Below are 25,267 nucleotides of genomic sequence, written 5' to 3' on the forward strand. Positions count from 1 at the left end.
GTTCTAAACGAATGCTCGCGCACGAACAAAGCTTAAAACCGTCAACTGAATCGCGCACGACTAACGAAAATTGGAAAAAAAGAGATTAAACTCTGAAATTTTTATTAATCAATAACTGCCCTACATAAGGTGGGGGTCGAGCCTTTTTATAGGCTGACAAATAAAAACCTAATCCGAAACCTAAAAGGAAAAGGAAAACAATAAAAATAAGGAAAGTGTGATAAAACACAAAAAGGCCGATTTGAGGCCCTAAACGACCTCGGATGACTAAAAAACACGTCCACCATGGAAATTAGGGTCCGAAATCACTAAATTTCAACAACCCTGTTTTAACTTAAAATCTCAGTTTCGGGTCCGTTTTCTCCAAATAGTTCAAGGCCCGTTCCACTTCATCACAATGGAAAAGTGAAATTATTTCCAAATTAACAGTGGTTAGCTTTTACCGAAAAGACAAGTAGTTGTTACCTAGCTGACACGTGTTGTTTCAATCATTTTGGTGTTTTTTAAGAAATGAGTGATAATTGATTAATGTTATGTGATCGTGACTTCAGCTTTTCGTTGTCTTTTTAGTTTTGAAGTCGTTAAAGTGACTTAATAGAGATAAAATTCATAATTGAATGATTTTTAAAGTTCGGTGACAATTTTGAGATGACAATAAACGTTCAGTAACCAATGATGCAATTAACCATATAATAGGAGGATAAGTGTCAGTTTGACCTCTAACTTTTTCAGTGAAGTACGGATTTAGTCATAACGTATATTTTCAAGTAAAATAACTTTTGGCCCTAAATTACAGAAATTTTGAAAAAGATGATTTGACTTTTATTTAATTGTCACATTGAACTTTTCTAACAGTAATTAAAAAAATTTGTTAAATACTAAAAACTAAATTTATCACATACGATTAATATTAAAATTGCATCATTTTAAGGCTAAATTTGTGATTGTTAAAAAAAATTAAGGTCAAATTTCTTCATTATACTTATAATATAAATATATATAGGGGAATTTAAAAAAAAAAATATGTGCTTTCACAATTTAGGGGAAAATTCCATTCATTTATATTGAACTTTACTCTTTTTTATAGAGATAAAAGTCAAATTTAATAGCGGATTGTAGATTTAGTCCTAACATATGAAATTGTGCAAATGTGACCATAACGTTTCTAATGATTATCAATTTTAGCCCGTCACTAACGAAAATTTGAAAAGATTGGTTCGACTGTTATTTAATTGCCAGATCAAACTTTCCAAACAAGTTTGTCGATAAATTGAAGCAGTTTTGTACATTTTTTTTTTGGTTTTTTTTATAACTATATTAATAACACAGTATATATTTTAGACAATTTCACAAATAAATTGTAATGATCTTATACATAGCTAATTTAGTTTTTAGAATTTTAACATAATTTAATATCTTATAGACATTAATTGATATTTGGAGGATTGAAGTGACATTTTTTTCTTTGAAGAAAAAGTGATAGTTAACTACTAGTTAAATCAGTTTTTTTTTTTTAAATTCTCAATAACATATGCCTAAAATTATTGATCTTATTGGAAAATGTCAAGGTTAAATTGACACAATTTTATACGTTAAAGTTAAATTTGCACTTCTCTTAAAACGTTAGGGGTTCAATTTGGTCTTTATCCCATTTTCATAGCATGTCAATTAAACTTCAATTAACGCCTCAAAATTACCGTTAATTATCTCAAAATGGAAATATTGAAAAATTCAAGTCATTTAGAACCACATATACTATGAAACCACATTTTTATTTTCTAAAATCGCCATTTCTAAACCTTTATCTATGTAGAAATTTGATATCTCTCTTAATTGAACAATACATAAATGACCTAAAAAGTAAAATTTTGAAATACTTAAATTTGTGATTACTACATAGAGACCATGCAATAATGGAATAAATTTGCCAAATGGAATCCAACATTAGTGTTGACATTGATCCTGATTGATAATGAATGTGGTCAGTTACGGTTTGATCTAAGCTTATTGACTAACTAAATCCATTTGGTCAATCAAAGTTCATCTGAAGCTACTACCTGTGTAAACGAGTCAAGTCCGAACTCAGGTAGACTCGGTATTGACTCATTTATATCTCGAACTGAGCCCTCTCAAATAGAGGTTTGACCGAGTCGAACTTTGATCGAATATGATGAAATTTTGACCGAGCTTTAAGCAAATGCATCATACATAGTAGGGCATGAGTAAAAAAAATGGGTTTAAAATAGTAAAAAAAACAATTACATATTGTGACCGAAATTTAACATTAGTAGATGCTTATTGTGGTTAAAGAACACAAACTCACAAAAAAAATTTAAAAATATGAAATTTATACTAAACTATATAATGTATTTTATTCTTTATTAAAACTTACTTTTCTAGTAATTAAAAAGTAATTGAGAATGTTCTCGACCTTTCAAGGCAAACCTGAGTAAGCTCAGGTCCAGGCTCGTTAGTGTTCTAGCCCTTTCAAGGCAAACCTGAGTAAGCTCAGGTCCAGGCTCGTTAGTGTTCTAGCCAATGCCAAACTCGAATAGCGTCTTATGGAACCATACTTTAACGGAGCGAGCTCAAATCATTTACAAACTAGCAAGGCTCGTTAATACCCCTAAATACTACACTTGGGATTTATAGTGATTTGACATTTTCACATTGTGAAATTCAATTTTTTTTTTTCAAAATTGATTGAATTCAATGCTTGATTTAACCTTGTTTAGAAATTAATAGCAGCTATGATACCCCTTGTTTAGAAATTGGATTCTGACCGTTGATTATAGTAAACTTTATTATGTAAAAAAAACGTCATTTGCTTTTTAAATTTATTTAAAAAGCTTGATTGATCCCTGCACTTTTTAAACATTTTGATAGTCACTTAACATGTTTAAAATATTCTAATAGCTCTCCCAAACTTGCTTATTTTTTTAGGAGGCAGAAAGCCATACAACTGAACTCGAGTCATTCTAGGAAGATACGAACCGCACAAATTAGAAAATAAAATATCTTGTATGGCCGCAGAAGGTGCATCACACTCGTGAAGACCCAAGGGCAATCGTCCTGGGTAGTTTGACATCCAGTCAGCTGCCTTGTTCCCCTCAGGAAAAACATGGACCAACCTAACTTCATAGTCTTGCTTAAGTAACACCCGACACTTCTCAATGAGTAAAACTTGCTTAAAATGTAGTGGATTAATCACTCAATTGTAAAAAAAAAAAAAAAAATTGCATGTGTATAGTGTGTTGCACTCGTGTATAATTTTAAAGAAGAGATAAGGTGCAAAGTATTCCTTTGATAGCCAATATCACTTTTACTTTTAAAATCTAAAATGACGCAATTTTACCCTAACTTTGGCAATCAATAGAGTTTTTACATAGGTTTGATGAATTTCATATATCATTAATTTGTTCTTCATTCTATAGTTGGTTCTAAAAGATTTTATAATATTTATGATTTAATAATAGAATTGAAAATTAATATTTTTAAATTCGACAAAATATTTAAATTTCTTGTATCCAACTTGTACAAAAAATGATATTATTTTTTTTAAAAGAAAATCATGTCTATTCATATAGTTGTGACATGTTAATAATAAGCCATAAAATGACGCATCTTTGAATTGTAAATGAAACGATTAACGACCAAGAAGATAGTTTGATAATTGCATCATTTAAAAATGTTAAAGTAAAATTACTCCTGACCGTCAAAGTTGATAATATTTTTGTATTAAAGCATTTTAATTTGGTTTAATTCTTTTCTCTGGCATAGTGGATAATCACAAACACAATAGAATATGAAATGTGCCAAAACCACAAAACAATACAAAAAAAATCCGCAAAATATGTTATAACTTATCATTCACTAAATCTGAACATAATTTATTAATAAAATCTAGAACTTTATTTCAGTGCAGAGCTATCAGTGAACACATTAATCAAATAACGAATAACAAAAATGAACACATTAATAAACCAAACAAGCACACACACATTACAATCACATGATAAACCATCCTATAGTATTGAGCAATGTTTTCGGAATCTCGTCTCTAATTAGTACAGTCTAGTAAAATCCTACATAAATTTATTGATTAATGTCAGCGAACAGAGGCTTTAGAAACAAAATGAAAAAAATAATCAGTTTTTATTTGGGACTGGAATATTTATACCTTTATTCATTCCCCAAGGAAGTTGTTCATTCTATGTGCTTTTATTGTTTAGGCAACCTCATCACATCTTACATTCCCAATGCAGTGAATCCAATGTATTTGATGTTTTTTCTTTACCTTCAATTTGATTCTGCCTCCTATTCCATTTGATTCCGTGAAGGTTATTCTTAGATTAACCCGACATATAATTCGTGGTCAGATGACAGGTGGCAATTTAGCCGATGCCGTGTGAAGTTATTTTAGATGACAGATTCGAACCGTCATTTGAAGCATCATGAGGCCATCGAACTCAGTGACAGTTTTATTTTCCTCGGGATGACGGTTTTAAACCGTGGTTTGAAGGGGTTATCCACATAATATCTCTGACTTAGATTGCTTTTTCATAAATTTATTTAATGGTGGTTTTTAAACTTTTACTATAAATAATTTTTTTTTACCTATGTTTGTTGTATTGTTTTTTTTTCTTGAAATGAATATATCTTTTCCGTATTAATGAAAAAAAACCAAATGTTTGAAATGTTAATATATATATATGGTGAAAATATAAAAAATTAATGAAATAAAAATAAATAAGCAATATTGAATAAAATTGCCATAAGAATCTTATAATAAATAATAAATAGATTATATATTAGGAAAGTTGTGTTAAGTTCTTATCCTACTCTTATTTTTTTTCTGTACAGATAAAGAAAACAATACACAGATGGTATGATCCATATAGAGAAAAAGTGAAGAAAAAAGGAAAATATAAATAAGAATCTTTAAATGGCATTATAAAATAAAAGAAAACCCTTAATTTGTGAGAAGAAAAACAGACAAACCGCCACCATGATAATGATGAGAAAAACCTTCTTCTACCGCTTTTTTCTGACAAAGGCAGAAGAGGAAGCAGGGCATGAGGTCGGGAGAAGCCTGGTAGAAATAAGAGACTAGAATCAAAGTGGGTACGATAGGACAAACCCATGGCAGATAAGGCGGGTTATAAACAGAAACGAAGTGTTTAGTGATGAGATAACTCTGATCGAGGAAGAAATGCTTCAATATGTACTCAAGTCATGGAAACTTGCAAAGGATCTTATTAGATGTAATAAGTGCCTTGTGGTTTTTGTTGATTACACAGAAGATATAAGGCCTAAAACTTTTCTGAATTCTTATGTTAAGGTTTCAGAGAATACCTATCTTGTTGGTTTGATTGATGTTTTTCGTACTAGATCTGTTAAACCTGATGATGAGATTGCTTTGTTTTGGGATATGAGGCCTACTTTTTTTTGGCTTTTGTTTTAAATTACTCCGTCACTCCAAATAATACTTCTTTCTTTCTTTCGTTCTTATTATTATTATGTTTCTCAGCTTGTTTGTTGTAACCACAATTCTTCATTAATCAAATATATATTCCAGTTTCCCAATTTTCACATGCTACGCTTTCGAATTATGTTGATGAATATTCATATAGGAAGTCAGGAAAATTAAATTATGCAATTTACTGACTTAGTTAATAAGACTTTAAACTGTTCTAGCGTTTGTGAATTAATTTCCTATGAAAGTTACAAACATTTGAGAATTTATTTAACTTAAAAGAAGTTGAGATGTAAAATAATACAAGCCAAAGCAAAAATAGCTATATCAGAGCATGATTGGTATTGCCAGTGCGTTAGAGAGTATTTCTTCTAGTTCTTAGTTAAAGGCTTGTAAATGGATTTACTTATATATTGTTATGTTATTATGAATGTTTTTTTTTTCTTTTTTTTTTCCAAATTTTAAAGTTATATGGTATTTTTTTGTTTTTTTTTTATGAAAATGATTATATCATTCCATTCCATTAGATGGAAAAAATAGAACTAGACAAAGAAAATGATTCAGCACAACAATTGACCTAATCAATCTACCAAAAGAGATTAAGAATATACATGATACAAGTAAATTATCATTGAGGTCGGATAAATTCGTTATTGTCCCTTAGTTCAATCTTTTTGTTGTTATTTGTTTCTTTTGAGTTAAAAATGATTACATTTGGTTGCTTTGAACACATTACTCCATTAAGCTTAAATGCTACCATCTGTTATCGAGAGATATTCTTACTATTGTTTAGCATATAATAAATAATGTTAGTCTTGGTGATACATAAAAGACGAATACCAAAGAAAAGAAAAGAGACATAGCACACACTCGTACATACCGTTCGAAATTTTACAATCTTAGTTTTATATGTATATCTGCATTCTTAAAAAATGGTTGGATAAATTTGGAATTTTTTCCTAAAATTTTAGAGCTGTTCTTGATAATACTTATGCAATGTCAGCAGCTAGCTCAGCCTCAACTACTAGTTACCATGGTTCTGACATTCTGAAATATTTTTGCATCTAACTGTTTATAATTTCACTACACAAAACCACACAGATTGAGAAGAAAATAATGATATTTTTGAATTGGAAAAGATAAGAGACATACTGTATATGAACGATGGGGCAAATTTGGACATTTTCCCTAAAATTTTAGAGCTGTTCTTGATAATCATTCTTGAATCATAAGATAAAGTATCTTAAAATGACCAATGTCTAACTTTAAAACAAGAAAACCATACTACCAAAGTTAATCAGTATTGAAAATGAATTTCCATAACGGGTAGAGTTCCATAAATTTCCAATGAGGGGAATAGACAATGAAGGAAGAAACCAAGCTCAACTGGGTAGGAACACTTCCTCGGAAAAGTAGGGAGGACTTTCAAGTGATAGTCATGAACCCATACTTAATAATCTTCAAAATTAATAACTCTATGTGCAAAAAATCTATTAGCAAAAACATATGCTTGCCACAACAACTTGTCAAAACCATGACTGTGATTAGGGTACATAGTCGATCACCAAATGTAAAATAAGAATGATCTCAATTATTTTCATCACATTTATGAACATAGATTGCTTTATTTTTCCAATTCAACAGCTAGTCCTACATTTATACCAACTAAACTTAGGAAGGACCACAAGCTAAATGGAAGTCATAGATGGTACAAACAAATATACTATGTTGCAGGGAAACACTTCTTCCTTCTTTTAAGTTTTAAATGGCTAGGTTTGGAACTGGAATATTTATACATTTATTCATCCCACAAGGATGTTGTTCATTCTAGGTGCCTTTATTGTTTTGGCAACCCCTTCAACTTCTGCACATTACATTTCCAATCAAGTGAATCCATTGTATTTTGTGTTTTTTTCTCTTTACCTTCCATTTGATACTGCCTTTTATTCCATTTGATTCAGTGACAGCTATTCTTAGATTATCCGACATATAATTCGTGGTCAGAGGCAATGTAGCAATTTAGTCATTGTCGTGTGAAATTATTTTAGATGACATATTCGAACCGTCATTTGAAGCATTATCAGACAGCATCATCGGGATCACGATTTTAAACCGTCATTTGAAGGGATTATCGATGTAGTAAATCCGAGTTAGATTGTTTTTTCGTAAATTTATTTAATGGTAGTTTTTTAAATTTTACTATAAATAATTATTTTTTTACCTATGTTTTAATGTATTGAATTTTTTTTTCATGATATGAATATATCTTTTTGTATTAATGAAAAAAATTGTCCGCTATGGTTACTTTGTTTTTTACCAAATGTATGAAATGTTAATATATATATTGAAAAAAATGAAAAATTAAAGAAATAAAATAAATAAGTAATATTCGGTAAAATTACCATAAGAATCTTATAATAAATAATACATATATTATATATTAGGAATGTTGTGTTAAGTTCTTAACCTCCTCTTATTTTTATTTTGTACACATAAAGAAAGAATATATAGATGGTATGATCCATATAGAGAAATAGTGAAGAAAAAAGGAAAGACAGAAACAAGTACAACTACAAAATGAAAGAAGAAAAATATAAATAAGAATCTTCAGATGGCATTATAAAAGAAAAGAAAGCTCTTAATCTGTGAGAAGTGAAATAGACAGACATCCTCCATGATAATGATGAGGAAAACCTTCTTCTACAACTTTTTTCCAACAAAAGCAGAAGAGGAAGAACGACATGAGGTCCGGAGAAGCCTGGTAGAAATAAGAGACTGGGACCAAAGTGGGTTGGACAGGACAAACCCATGGCAGATAAGGCGGGTTATAACCAGAAACGAAGTGGTTAGTGGTGAGATAACTCTGTCTGAGGAAGAAATTCTTCAATATGTACTCAAGTCATGGAAACTTGACTCTGCAAAGTATGTTATTAGAGGTAATAAGTGCCTTGTGGTTTTGGTTGATTACACAGAAGATAGAAGGCCTAAAACTTTTCTGAATTCTTATATTAAGGTTTCAGGGAATGCCTATCTTGTTGGTTTGATGGATGTTTTTCGTACTAGATTTGTTAAACCTGGTGATGAGATTGTCTTGTTTTGGGATATGAGGCCTACTTCTTTTGGCTTTTGTTTTAAATTACTCTATCACTCCATATAATACTTCTTTCTTTCTTTCTTTCTTTCTCTCTTTCTTATTATTATGTTTCTCAAATTGTTTGTTGTAACCACAATTCTTCATTAATCAAATCTATCTGCAAGTTTCCCAATTTTCACTTGCTAATCTTTCAATTATGTTGATGGATATTCATATAGGAAGCACGAAAAATTAAATTATGCAATTTACTCACTTTGTTAATGAGACTTTAAACTGTTCTAAGGTTTCTGAATTAATTTTCTATGGAAGTTACAAACATTTCAGTATTTATTTAACTTAAAAGAAGTTGAGAGGTAAAACGATAGGAGCTGAAGCAAAAATAGCTATATCCGAGCATGATTCGTATTCCCTGCTCGTTAGAGAGCATTTCTTCTAGTTCTTAGTTAAAGGCTTGTAAATGACTTTACTTATATATTGTTATGTTTTTATGAATGTTTTTTTCCTTTTTTTTCCCCAAAGTAGAACTACACCAAGAAAATAATAAATAATGAAACCTTATACAATTATATATTAAAGGCAATACAAGATCCACGAAGGGAATAAAAGGAGTAGGGACTCAAACCATCATGAGTCGGTCCTGGCCAAAAAACACCTAAATGACCTCATACCGAAAATTTTCAAAAATTAAAGTTGCCATTGGTGTTAAAAAGTGTAAAGTTGAGTGGGTTTTATGTTAAATTTTGAAGTTGAGTGACCATACTTAAAAAAAAAAAAAGCACAGTGGGTGTAATTTACCTCCCAATTTTTTACACGTGTCAATTGATTTATTTTTCTTTTTCATATAGATTTAATATGAATAAATAAGAATTAATATTTTCTTATATATCTACATAAGACGTTAATAGCGAAAAAAATTATTATATTGCATCTCACATGTTAAAAATGATATCATGTGTGGCAAATGACAAAATTACAAAAACCACATGAGCAAAATGTGGGTTTAATCCTAATATAAATAGTGATATCGGCCAATTTTAAGTCTAACATTTTAATGGTATTGCAGATTTAACTCTAACGTACAAAATGGTATAAATTTGACCATAACGTTTATAAGAAATATCAATATTAGGCATACCTTAAGGAAATTTTAAAAAGATTGGTTTGACTAACTGTCATAAATTTTTTTGTTCGTTATTCAGAATTATATTAGCAACATAGCAATTAGTTTAGACAATTTGGCTAATTTTAAAATTGTGATTAACTTATAGGTGAAAAATTTAGTTGTTAACATTTTATGAGTTTTTTTTTTTTTTTTTTTTTTTGTATTTGTGTTGGTAACATTTTAAAATTACCATACTTATAAAATGTAGATTTTTCTCGTGAGTAACTTGTATTTATCAAACTTAAATATTGACATTTCAACATGTTGTTTATAACAGTGTTACGAAGAGAAAAAATATTTCAGAAATTGTTGACGTTTGAAATGTCTGATGTGATAATTAAATAACGAGTGAAATAACAGTAAACCAATCAGTTTGATTTTTTTTTATTAAACATAGGTAAAATTGATCTTATTTGTAAACATTAGAGGAAAAATTGCACCATTTCATATGTTATGAGTAAATTTGCAAGGTGGGCCAAGACTGTGATGCCTTGGATCTCTTGCAAACCACTTTCATATTTCGAATAAAGTGAACCTGAACATGTTTCATAAGTCTTGGTTGCATCTTGCTCTTTGAGCCTATATCCCCATACAGTAATTTTCACTTGGTCACTCACTGTTAGATCTAGACCAAATTCACTTGGTCAGTCACTGATCAGGTGAAAACCACCGTATCCCCATAAGCTTTCCCAAAAATAATAAGGGAAGTTTGCACCTGATTCCTAAAATAATTAATGTTTGGAAAGATCAAAGTGACAATTAAATAACAGTAAAACCAGTTTTTTAAAAGTTTTCTATTAACATATGGGACGACCTATTTGCCGCTTGAACTATATGTTTTCATTATAACGGAACAATCATGAGATGTTCTCATTGCAAGCACCAATGTCATAATAAAAAAAGTTGTGAAATACTAAAACAAGCTGCAAAATGAGGTTAGTATAGACAGTACATAAGTTATATTGTAAAAATTGCATATAACTTTAACTCTGTCTAAATCGTCTACATATATGCAATATGATTCCAATACTTCCATGAACATTTATACTAATGTTGGAACTTCATCTTGTTTCTGTTATAATGAAAATAGAGGATTGCTAATACCACTTTTAAATAGTTAAGATGATAAATAGATTGTCCCTTAAGTTCAGGGTGCAAAATGAAACAAATTGGATTAACATGATTTTCAATGAATATGATTATCACATTGGATTCAAATTGTAAAAAATTCATGTTCTAATTTTAAATATTATAAAAAAAATTAGTTACAAAACATACATAAAATAATTAAGATGTTGCCAACACCGTTGTTAATTAAATGAAACAAATTATAACTTATTTGGATACAATATAATAATAAAATAATGTTGAAACTAGCACGTTCATTCTACCACAAGATCCCTACTGACAATCTATTTTGCCTTCAACTCCCATGTTTAATGCTATTTGTGATCTTATGCCTTCAGATGCATCATATATAATTATATTTAAGGATATAATCCAATTGACACATGATTACTCCTAAGTCCTACATGACATCAACATAAAATAGATATTCAGATAAGTTAAAGCGTGTATCACACAAAAATAGATAGTCTAAACCTATTTTAAAGTTGATAATTTTGAAGAAGTGTTGAAAAAATTAGCACTTGTGAAAATATTAAACACAATGGTGGGGCAAATTTTTTAGACAACACAAAAGCAAACAGATAGATAAGAAAAGAGGAAGGCATAATAATGATCATTTGGAATTGGAAATTGTACAACATTAGCTTCATGGCGTCAAAATACCAACAGATTACCAATGTCTAACTTTAATACACCAAAACCATCTTACCAATTAAATCAACATTCACCAATGCTTACATAATCTCGTCTCTAACTGGTAGAGTCCCGTAAATTTCGGATGAGGGGAATGAACTATAAAGGAAGAAAGCAAGCTTAACTTGGTAGGAAACACTTCCTCAAGAAAGTACGGAGGACCATCAAGCGAGTCATGAACCCATATGAAAATTTAGGGTTAATAACCTCTATAACAGGATGTGCAAAAAAAATTATGCAGAAACATATGCTTGTCCGAGCAACTTGTCAAAATGATCACCATGATCAGGGGACATAGTGAATATTCATCAAAGCAAAATGACCACCTGCACCAATTTGAATCTTTATAAGCATCTGAATCTCCATTATTTTGTGCATCACCACCATATGTTTCAAACACAATTTCTGGAGCAGTCATCACCGTCTTAATCTCCTTAGTTTGGATTCTTATTAATTAAATGTGAAAAATAAGAATCAAGATCTAAAAAGTAGATTACATTTTTTTATTATAAGAAAACAAATGAAAATAGTGAACAATAGAAGGATAGCAATTATTTTATTCACATTTAGTAACATAGGTTGCTTAAATTTTCAAAATCTACTGCTAGGCCTACATTTATACCAACTAAAATCGATTTTCCGGTAAAGAACACAACTTAAATGGCAGTCATAGATGAACATAAACGCATATACAATGTTGCACATATATTCGGTTTTAGTTTCTTTTCTGTTTCCTAACTATATTTTTAGAAACAAAGTTTCCTGGTGGCCTTTTCCATCTTGGTGCAACAAATCACATATATAACCCTCTAATTAATAAATGCACTATATTTACTTGGAAAAAATGTAAATAGATTAACATGTTCAATGGAATTAAATGCACTAAATATATAATATAGTCCATAGGCTCACAACAAAGACAAGAGTTTAACAGCAAATATAATGTTCCAAACACCGATTATATATATAAGATTAGAGAGCATCCCATTATACGTATTAGTTTTGAATGCCTAGGTTTATAAACGGAAATATCCCAAACTGACTAAGAAGCCTAAAGCTCAACACAGTAATGATTCTCAAAATTAGAAAAGTTAGACACTGAAAATCTATACAATAACGAACATCTACTCTCTCATTAAAAAATATTTTGACACTGAAAACACTAATGATTCTTCTAAAACTAGCATATAGAAGCCCTCAAAACCCAATAATAGAAACAAGAAACGCCACATGACCAATAACAACCTTCAAATTCTGAGATAAGTATGAATCGGACAAGATGATTATAAAAAGAGGATAATAATCCTAACAAATATTCATACATTGGTACTCAAGTTTCAACTGTGAGATAAAGTACTACCATCATAGAAGAAAACAAAAGCCGTGATCTAAACTAGCTGGAAATACATGAAATTATAACAATGACCATTTTCTGATGAAATTTAGATAATATTCTGATCAAGCATCACAATCATAGCAAATAGCAGACAAATCTTGAGTTGGATGAAAAAAGTTAGCATACCAAGTTTAAGAAACTCAAATTTTCTTTGAAACATAAGAAAAGTTTTAAAACTTCATTTTACATTTCAATAGTTGGTTTTCTCTAGAATAGGTAAAAAACTTACTTACAATTTTAAGTTACTAATCATTTTCTTTTGCTTTTTACTAAAACGAGTTTGAAACTTTGAAATTACGCTCAATTCTAACATGTTAACTTTTAATCTCTCCAAACTCACAAATTAACACCATAATTTAACATATCAAATCAAAATTTTGCATAACACAACTTCATTAACCTTTCAAACTTGGCAGCTCAAGTGCCCAAATATTCACCAGCATGAAGATATGCATATATGTACATGTACAAAATGGTATGCAACAATTTAATAAAAAAAAATCATCAACTGTAAATATAATCTATATTATATAATTTTATAAAATCAAAAAAATAAAATTACCCTAAGAATAATAAATGTATAATTTTTCAGAGATGTGAATTTAACACTTGTGACAACCAATCATTGACTTTATTCGAATTCCTAAATCACCTCAAATTGAGTAACAAACTAAAACATACCAAATTTAAGAGATTTATTAAGGAAATAAAAATTCCAAAGTCATACCATAAGTTTTACTTACATAAAACAAAATAGGTTGTCAGTGAAGTTTCCAAGCATATTCAGAGCAACAACCTCCATATATTAATATAATCATAAAATAATACATAATCTTGTTGTAACTATACACTATTACTGTGATATCATTTGTCCTTCGAAGTATTCCTATAAGTGATATTTAATCCATTTCATTTCCATTTCAATTAGCATCTTCCGCATTCCGTTTCAGTTTCTTTTCCATTTCAGCGTTTCATCTTGTTCCAAGCACAAGATCTATTATTTTTAAGATTAGAGAGCATCAAATTATATATATATATATATAAAAGTTTGAAATGGCTAGGTTTATACACCGAAACACCATGAACCGACTAAGCAGCCAAAGGCTAAACACTCTGATGATTCTCAAAATTAGAAATGCTTGACACTCAAAATCTATATGATAACCAAGGTCTATTCTCTCACTAAAAAGGTTTTTCAAATTCAGAGATAATTATGAATCAGATGAAATTTAGATATTATATCGAGCATCGCAAGCATAGTTTCATCATAGCAAATATTCATAAATTGGTTTTCGAGTTTCAGTTCTCAACTAAAGTACTACAATCATACAATCTCAACTACTTGTCCCATGAAATTTAGATATTATATCGAGCATGGCAAGCATAGTTTCATCATAGAAAATAACTATGAAATCTTGATTTACATGACAAACATTATCATACCAAGTATTCATATCTTGAAAATCTACTAGAGTTCGATGCATGGTGGACAAGGATCGTTAGATGATCCATATGTCAAAGAAAATTTACTATATTTCAGGTAGAGATATTTAATAAATGCTTTTCTCCTACTAGCAGATTTAGGAAATCCTACATAAATTTATTTTCTATATTTCAGTCAACACACACTTTGGAAATAGAATACTTATACATTTATTCGTCTCGCAAGGATGTTGTTCATTCTTGAAAAGCAGAAATTCAAAACAACAGGTTATGGTGGAATTGCTGCTGAGGAGATTGTGACAGAAATTCTATTGAGGTTGCCTGTGAAATCTCTTTTGAGATTTAAGCATGCTTCCTATTCATGTCTTTTGTATACAGACGATTATGATTGCACTATACATGCTGAAAAATTTGATTTTCCATATAAGTTTTTTTTTTTGTCATGAAAAGCAGATTCCTGTCAGTGTTTGTAACTCCTGTGATAGATTAACATGTTTCCTTAGATATCATAGGTCCAACAGAGTATAAGATAATACAATCTCCATTGATTTCAAATATTTCAAATGGAGATTGTATTATCTTATACTCAGTTGGGCCTTTGATCTCTAAGGAAGCATATTAATCCATCACAGGAGTTACAAATGCTGACAGGAATCCTTTTCTAACATATTGCTGCTGCAATATCTTCGTGTTTTCCTGACAGATTTTGTAACTTAATATTCTGCTGCAGCTTCTCAACAATGCTGAGGTCTTTGATAATCCCATTGCCATGACTAGGAACTTCATGTAGTTCGTTCCTTCAAGCCTTCATCAAGAGTTCCATCAAAGTATTACATTTGTTTAAACAGCTATCTTTGTGTCCATCAAACCCATTTTTTTCTTGGTTGTCTCTCAATTATTCCTTTATATCAGCAGTTTGAGCAGTTTAGACGAAAATTAAAGTTAATATGTATTTTAACATAAATTCTATTATAAACCACCCTACCAATAGAATAATGAATGGAAAACAATATGATAATCCTTTTCATTAAACAGTCTAACTCACCTTATCTGAGAATTTTTCCTTGGCCTCAAGCTGATGCTGAAACCTATCATGAAATAGTGTCCACCATTCATATGAAAAAATATATATATTAGGCTTAATATATTTGTTACCCCATGCAGCACAAAACTTCACCTGCCCTAAAGTTTTAAAAAGTTTCAATTGTCGGATTGTATTTAATAACCTCATATTCTTTTGTAATTTCCTTCAATAACCCGTATTCTTATCAATTCGCATTCAATAATTCTCTGTATTTTGATCTATTTGCATTCAATAATCCCTAAATTTGAAGTGTGTGTAAACAGGGTATAATGAAACAAATTCTATTGAAAAACAGGGTACATTGGAGAAAAACGGTGAGTTTGTTTAAAACTTTAAAAAGTTCAGTAATCAATTTATGTTTTAGAACAAGTAAGAGGAAACAGACTTAGTAAATACCAATAAAGCATAATGATGCTGTTCAACTCACATTAGATAAGCATATTTCCGAATAGCATACATTAGGAGTAATATAGATCTTCACAATTGACATTGAAACCTAAAATTCAACGGATGAAAAGTCCAAAGATTTACCAGAAAGAATTATGCTTCTAAAATTCAATAGCTTTTAAGTAGTTGCTCGGAAACAAAATATTTCCTGCAAAAAAAAAAAATCATTATAGAATCAAGATGATTTTGGAGGATTCATGACCATCACTTGATGAGATTCTAAAAGCATTGCTAAATGCTGATTTAATTGGTTTTCATAGATTTGATTTGATTTGATTTGTTACCTCGAAGATCGGTTGAGCCACTTTCTACACAGGGTAAACCCTAATCGCACACCATCAACATCACATCAACTTTCCAGATTTGAGATCTCTTTGGGGAGAAGAGAAGAGACGGGCGGAGAAAACAAAGTTGTGAAAACAGTAAGTACAGTTATATAGGCGAGACCATTTGTGTGAGATATTTAATTAGTATCAACTTCATACATTCCAACAACCCCTAAATGTTTAAAAGTGCTAAAGTACTCTCTATTCTTATATAATTACATGCAATAACCTTAAATTCTTATCCAATTGCATTCAATAACCTTATATTTGTCCAATTATATTCAATAATCTCAAAACTTCAACTATCCCCGTGAACTTCCAAGAGTTCATATTTATTTATATATTTGGAGTTTCTTTATGACATTTGGCGGAGTATGTCTCTCACTTTCTACATCCAAAAGATTCTATTCAGAAATATGAGGTTCTTGAATGCAATCAAACAAGAATAAGAGACCATTTAGAACGTTTGAAAGTTCGGGGGAAGTTAAATGTTTGGGCCAAGTAGATGGAGCAAGAGAAAATAAGAGAGTAAAATTGTATCATAATTTTATGAGTAGATAATTTATTAGACCCCTCTTTTTTCCCTAACACATTGTTTAATCCTTCTATTTTGTAAAACACATCATAAAATCTCTAAAATGTGTTACTCTTAACCTGTTGGTCGGTAGGTCTATTTAAAAAATAATAATTAACTCTTATATTTGGGTTAGACAGAGACACATAAAATAACATAGTAATAGAGTCATTTTGTATCCTAATATGGCTGCCCTGGACGATAATATATGTTTGGTTAAAAATTTAAATAATAGTCAGAAGGACTAAACGGTTAAGGGTGATAAAAGATAAAGACCTCATAATGTATTTTTTAAAATAGGGAGACTAAATAGTATATTGCAGAAAAATATAGAGACTAATAAATTATTTATCCTAATTTTATTAACCCAATTGAATCTGTGGCTTTTCTTATATTGTTTACACGTGACATATGATTTTACTTTTTTTTTTTTTTTAATATAGTATTACTAATTTATGATAACTATAGATTAATATATTAACTCTCATCATCCAAAAATTTGAATTTGAATGTAGAATTAACAAAACAATATCTGATTAGATATATGAGATATTTTGACACTTAGACTAGATAGATTTTAAGGATAAAGACTAAATTTAACAGATTTTAAGGATAAAGACTAAATTTAACCCTAATGTTTTAAGAGTAGTGCCGATTTAACCTTAACACATGAAATGGTACAAATTTAACTCTAATGTTTCCAAATAAGATCAATTTTAGTTATATATTACCGAAAATTAGAAAAAAAAACATGTTATTAATAGTATTAGTATTTTACTGTCACTTTAGGTCATCCAAATATCAATTATGTCTAAGATATTTAACTTATTACTAACAAATTACAAAAATTCTGCTAAAATACTAAAAACTAAATCTGCTACCACTATGCCATTTTCCCTTTCACATGACACAAGATACATGACACACATTTGTTTTCGTGTCGTCTGAATATTTTTCGTGACAGTATTTTAAATTTCTGTCATCTGAAAGCGTAATTAAAAACGTGTTCGATTCACATGTGGCGTTCCGATGACAGAATCCTATCATCCAAAGAAAACGCGCGTTTTTGTTAAATTTCAATTGCTCATCAGATGACACCTGCAATAAATGATTGTCATTGTATGAGGAAAACAAAAAAAACAGCAAATGAAATTTCACTTACGCGGCTATATTAAAATTTTAACCTTTTTCCTTTAACCAAGACCCGTTAACCGTTATTTCATATAAACAGGGATAGAAGGAAATATCTTTTGTAGTTCTATCTACTGTTGCAATCGTAGTGCCCACAACTCTTACTCCGAGTTCCCGAGCACAAAACAAAATCACAATTCAAAAGATGATTAGAACTCAACTGTATAAAAGCAACAAAAGCGGATTGCCTCTAATAAATCAACACAAGATCAAGGATAAGAGAAAGAGATGAAAAATCAATTGAACGGAAGCAAGCGGTGAAGAATCGATCCACTACGGTAGGGGGCGGAATTTTCTCTCTCCCAGGATTGCTATGCTTGGCCGAAATTCACATGAGGGGGGTATATATATTCTCTTCCATCTAAACTCTAGTCAGATAGAATTAGGTTACTGAATAAGAATTTAATTCGGAATAAAATTCTTATTGTTATTATCTATAATTATATTTAATTACAAAGATAATAATAACCTATTAATAGGATACTAATAGGAACAATTTAATCTCATTAACCCTCCTAACTTATTTATCCCATAATTAATTTAATTCATAATCATAATCTAATTATAATTGTTAAATTGAATTAATTCCTTTGTGTATTTTAATACACAATTCGTCCCCTTTATACTACTGGGACTTAATGGACTCAGTTGGGCTTCCATCAATTAATTAACATTTGTTTCTCTTTTGGGTTCCAAGTCTTATGTGTGACCCATTAGGTTCTTATTGCTTCTAGCCGTATGCAACTATTAAATTAATTTTCTCAGAATTATATTTAATCTTTGCATAACGGAATGAGTACGCGAACTGTGATTGGCAGATCCGAAACATTCCCCCAGAGCTATAAGAAGACAGGTTGATTCTGTCGTTTGACCTTTCCGTATTAGCGAGACGTTCGTTTTACTTGTACAGGTCGAGTTAACTCTAATTAGATAAGTTAAGTGAAATCTGCATTTCAAGTCTTAAGCTATCACCTTGCAAGGATTTAGAGTTAAGTCTTCCACAAGCGATCCTTGAACGTATCTCCCATTTTATCAGGCGTGACAAATGCTCAATCCAATGTATAACTATCCTGCAATTACTTTTTGTGATACCCAACGTCTGCCGTTCACACCCCAGAGTCATCTCTGTTATGGATCGTGTTACAACAGGATCAAAGCATCACATTCCATAATCTAGAATCACTAATTAATATTCCTTTGAGTCTTAGGATTACTTATACCTATTAATACCAATGAGATGAACAGGTGACAAGGATAAATCTACCCATCCTGTTATCTCAAGTCGGGTCCCCAATCCTAATGAACTCCATTCATTGGATCCATGTAACTGTCCAGATATATGCATATTTGAAGCTTGTGAGATCAGCTCTCTGTCTCGACAGAAAACATTATTACATGCAAGTCTCAACAGTGTTATGCCAATCCCTATTCAAAACATATCACTTGGCTTGGGGTGCTTTTAAGTTTATTAGTTTCTCATAATGTTTCGTCTCACTTCATGCTTGTATGAACACTTTATAATCACTTTAAATAAACTCAGGGATTTCCTTTTATTAGACTTATTTAGTTCTTTAAAGGAGGTTTCCTTTATACAGTTATGCAACCATATCTTATTAAAACAAATGATATAAACAACAATTCATTTACATTAGGTTTATATCCTGGAACAATTGTCTATAGGACACTAAACCCCAACATACTCCCACTTGGACTAAAGCCAATTGTTTCTTCAACTTATCCCAGTAGAACTTAGATGACGATCATGTACTTTCTGGGTTAAGGGCTTTGTCAATGGATCTGCAACGTTCTCCTCTGTATGTACTCTTTCTATTCTCACATCTCCTCTTGCAACAATCTCTCTTACAAGGTGGTATCGCTTTAGGTAATGCTTGGATGAATTATGAGACCGTGGTTCCTTTGCTTGTGCAATAGCTCCATTGTTATCACAGTACAGAGTAATGGGATTCACAATGTCAGGCACCACACCAAGTTCTGTAATGAACTTCTTAATCCAAACTTCTTCCTTTGTCGCTTCCGCAGCAGCGATGTACTCTGACTCGGTCGTAGAGAAAGCTACGCTTCCCTACTTGGAACTCTTCCAATTGACCGCACCCCCATTCAAGATAAACAGGTATCCTGATTGGGATCTAAAATCGTTCTCATCCGTGAGATGACTAGCATCTGAAAATCCTTCTATTTTCAGATCCCCTTCCCCGTACACTAGGAACATATCTTTAGTCCTTCTCAAGTACCTAAGAATGTTCTTGACGACATTCCAATGCTCGTCACTCGGATTACCTTGATAGCAACTCGTTATGCTCAACACGAACGCTACGTCAGGTCTAGTGCAAAGCATAGCATACATAATCGAACCGATTGCGCTGGCGTACGAAATTACAGCCATGCGTTTCTTATCATCTTCAGTTTTAGGACATTGATGATTGCTTAAATTTATCCCATGTACCATGGGTAAGTTACCTCATTTCGATTCAAGCATGCTAAACTGCTTTAGCACCTTTTCAATGTATGTAGCCTGTGAAAGACCAAGCAGTCTTCTTGATCTATCTCTGTAGATCTTTATACCAAGTATATAAGCTGCTTCACCAAGGTCTTTCATGGAGAAGTTACATGATAACCATACTTTCACCGACTGTAGTAGAGCTATGTCATTTCCCATTAGTAATATATCGTCCACATATAATATGAGAAATGCAACTGAGCTCCCACTTGCTTTCTTATAAATGCAGGCTTCTTCGCAATTTTGTTCGAAACCAAACTGTTTTATGGTTTCGTCAAAACGCTTGTTCTAGCTTCTAGATGCTTGCTTGAGTCCATAAATGGACCTCTGAAGTTTGCAAACCTTGGTTGCATCCTTTGATGTGAAACCTTGAGGTTGCATCATATATACATCCTCAAGCAGGTTTTCGTTTAGGAAAGCTATTTTCACATTCATTTGCCAAATCTCGTAATCGTAGTGAGCGGCAATAGCAAGCATTATTCTGATTGATTTAGACATGGCTACAGGAGAGAAAGTTTCGTCATAATCAATTCCTTGATTCTGACGATATCCTTTCGCTACTAACCTAGCTTTGTAGGTACTAACTGAAGGAAAATAGGCTAACGTTTGGCAGCGAAAATATAAAAAATTTAACATTTTTCCATTAACCAAGATCCGTTAATCGTTATTTCATATAAAGAGGGATAGAAGGAAATACCTTTTGAAGATCTATCTACCGTTGCAATCGTAGTGCCCACAACTCTTACTCCGAGTTCCCGAGCACAAGACAAAAACACAATTCAAAATATGATTAGAACTCAACCGTATAAAAGCAACCAAAGTAGATTGCCTCTAATAAATCAACACAAGATCAAGGATAAGAGAAAGAGATTAATAATCAATTGAAACGGGAGGAAGCGGTGGATTATTTCATCCTCAACTGGGGGTGTCGAAATTCTCTCTCTTCGGTTAGCTAGGGTTGGCCGAAATTCTCATGTAAGGGGGTATATATACTCTCTTGTTTCTAAACCCTAGTTAGATAGAATTAGGTTACTGAATAAGAATTTAATTCGGAATAAAATTCTTATTAGTTATTATCTATAATTATATCTAAATATAAAGATAATAATAATAACTTGACAGGATAATAATAGAAGCAATTTAATCTCATTAAACCTCCTAAATTAGAATTGTTAAAAATCAAATTAATTATTTATGTATTTTATATACATAAAATCGCCCCCCTATGTACCGGGCCTTAGTGGACTCAGTTGGGCTTCCATCAATTAATTAACATATGTTTCTCTTTTGGGCTCCAAGTCTTATGTGTGACCCATTAGGTTCTTATTGCTTCTAGCTGTATGCAACCATTAAATTAATTTTCTCAGAATTATATTTAATCTTTGCATAATTGAATGAGTACGCGAAATGTGATTGGCAGATCCGAAACATTCCCATAGAGCTATAAGAAGACAGGTTGATTCTGTCGTTGACCTTTCCGTATTAGTTACAGTATAATTCGATCCTTTATCAACTACATCCTTGAACAGAATCTTATGACTATGGATAATGCCAAGTCACATATAGCGAGACGTTCGTTTTACTTGTACAGGCCGAGTTAACTCCAATTAGATAGGTTAAGCGAAATCTGCATTTCAAGTCTTAAGCTATCACCTTGCAAGGATTTAGAGTCAAGTCTTCCACAAGCGATCCTTGGACGTATCTCCCCTTTATCAGGAGTGACAAATGATCAATCCAATGTATAACTATCCTGTAATTACTTCCTGTGATACCCAACGTCTGCCGTTCACACCCCAGAGTCATCTCTGTTATGGATCGTGTTACAACAGGATCAAAGCATCACATTCCATAATCCAGAATCACTAATTAACATTCCTTTGAGTCTTAGGATTACTTATACCTATTAATACCAATGAGATGAACAGGTGACAAGGATCAATCTACCCATCCTGTTATCTCAATTCGGGTCCCCAATCCTAATGAACTCCCCTTCATCGGATCCATGTAGCTGTCTAGATATCTACATATCTGAAGCTTGTGAGATCAGCTCCCTGTCTCGACAAAAGACATTGTTACATGCAAGTCTCAGCAGTGATATGTCAATCCTATTTCTAAACATATTACTTGACTTGGGGTGGTTTTAAGTTCATTAGTTTATTATAAAGTTTCGTCTCACTTCATGCTTGTATGAACACTTTATAATCACTTTAAACAAACTTAGGGATTTCCTTTTATTAGACTTATTTAGTTCTTAAAAGAGGTTGCCTTTATATAGTTATGAAACCATATCTTATTAAAACAAATGATATAAAGAATATTTCATTTACATTAAGTTTATATCCTAGAACAATTGTCTATAGGACACTAAACCCCAACATACTCCCACTTGGACTAAAGCCAATTGTTTCTACAACTTATCCCAATAGAACTTAGATGACGATCATGTACTTTCTGGGCTAAGGGCTTTGTCAACGGATCTGCAACATTGTCCACAATAGGTACTCTTTCTATTCTCACATCTCCTCTCGCAATAATCTCTCTTACAAGGTGGTATCGCTTTAGGTAATGCTTGGATGCATTATGAGACCGTGGTTCCTTTGCTTGTGCAATGGCTCCATTGTTATCACAGTACAGAGTAATGGGATTTACAATGTCAAGCACCACACCAAGTTCTATAATGAACTTCTTAATCCAAACCGCTTCCTTTGCTGCTTCCGCAGCAGCGATGTACTCTGACTCGGTCGTAGAGAAAGCTACACTTCCCTGCTTGGAACTCTTCCAACTGACCGCGCCCCCATTCAAGATAAACAGGTATCCTTATTGGGATCTAAAATCGTTCTCATCTGTGAGATGACTGGCATCTGAAAATCCTTCTATTTTCAGATCCCCTTCTCCGTACACTAGGAACATGTCTTTAGTCCTTCTCAAGTACTTAAGAATGTTCTTGACGGCATTCCAATGCTCGTCTCCCAGATTACCTTGATAACGACTCGTTATGCTTAACACGAACGCTACGTCAGGTCTAGTGCAAAGCATAGCATACATAATCGAACCGATTGCGCTGGCGTACGGGATTACAGCCATGCGTTTCTTATCATCTTCGGTTTTAGGACATTGATGATTGCTTAACTTTACTCCATGTACCATGGATAAGTTACCTCGTTTCAATTCAAGCATGCTAAACCGCTTTAGCACCTTTTCAATGTATGTAGCCTATGAAAGACCAAACAGTCTTCTTGATCTATCTCTATAGATCTTTATACCAAGTATATAAGCTGCTTCACCAAGGTCTTTCATGGAGAAGTTACCTGATAACCATACTTTCACCGACTGTAGTAGAGCTATATCATTTCCCATTAGTAATATATCGTCGACATATAATATGAGAAATGCAATTGAGCTCCCACTTGCTTTCTTGTAAATGCCAGCTTCTTCGCAATTTTGTTCGAAATCAAACTGTTTTATGGTTTCGTCAAAACGCCTGTTAAGCCCAAAATATACCTAAAATATCATTAATATTTACATCAGTATTATTACAAATTTGTGTTATTTATATCAGTTTAGATTACTTTTACTCTCAAATATCTTTCTTTCTTGCAAGGTACCTAAATATTTGGTAAAATCCAAATATGAACGAAAAAGGATCAAAAACAGAAGAAAAACCCTACAAAAAGGAGTCAAAGATGACGTAAATCAAAAGCGCCAAGTCAAGGACACGAACGAGAGCTAAGAAGTGAGAAAACTCACCGTGCCGCGACAGTGAATCCACCACCCACGGCCGCGACACGCGTGGTTCAACTACTTCCTCCCTTCGTCCAAAGCTCAACTTGATGCTCCCTCATTCACGGCCGAGGATCTCCATTCTCGGTAAGTGCAGAAATTCTGTCAAAGTACAATGAACACATGTTAAAATCCAAGAAACGCGTTCTTTCGGGTGGATAAAGACGTCTCTTCAGAACAAACACAATTCTTCACAACGGATACGACTCTTCACAAAGGACACATCACTTCAGTCACAACCCTTCAACATCTATAAATAAAGAGTTGATAAGGAGAGAAAAGTTGTTGTTGGAGGATAATATGTTATGTTATGTAATGTAATGTAATATTGAGAGAGTTAGATTAGTGCAGAGTTTATGCAGAAACTCTGACTCAGAAAAGAGTCAGAGTTTAGATTTTATTTCTGTTCAAAGCAATATGTTGTACACACATTGTTTACTCAATAGTAACAAGTTTAGTAGCATTTAGACATTGTTCCAGTTTAGTTTACATTTTGGTGGTAGATGAGATTATTCTCCATTCCAAAGATTCGGCGAGAAGAATTAGTAAAAGGATCCGCCCCTGAGCCTGACAACCTCTAAGGAAACCCAAGGAAGGGACTGATCATCCGTTCACTTGCACGCCCTCGAAGGGTCCATGCGATTTCACTCTGTAAACTTGTATCAATTTATATTTCATCTAATAAAGTCCGTTCTATTCGACAAATCGTTATGCAGCACTTATGGTAACCAATCCAATATAAGTGAGGCTGGTGTTTTCATTAATACGCAGTTGAATTCAAAATCATTACAAGGAAACTTTGTTGAACACTTAGGCAAATTATCATCTCGAAAGAGTTTTAATTTGAGTAAGGGCAACTATCCCGAAAGGGTTTTGTCGTGTTCAAAGCCAATTAATTAGAGGTTCCGTCATTTATTTCATCGTTATAATTTGTACAAAGTTTAAAGTTGTTTTC

The sequence above is a fragment of the Euphorbia lathyris genome, chromosome 7 (assembly GCF_963576675.1).
Source record: "Euphorbia lathyris chromosome 7, ddEupLath1.1, whole genome shotgun sequence".
In the NCBI taxonomy this organism is placed as follows: domain Eukaryota; kingdom Viridiplantae; phylum Streptophyta; class Magnoliopsida; order Malpighiales; family Euphorbiaceae; genus Euphorbia; species Euphorbia lathyris.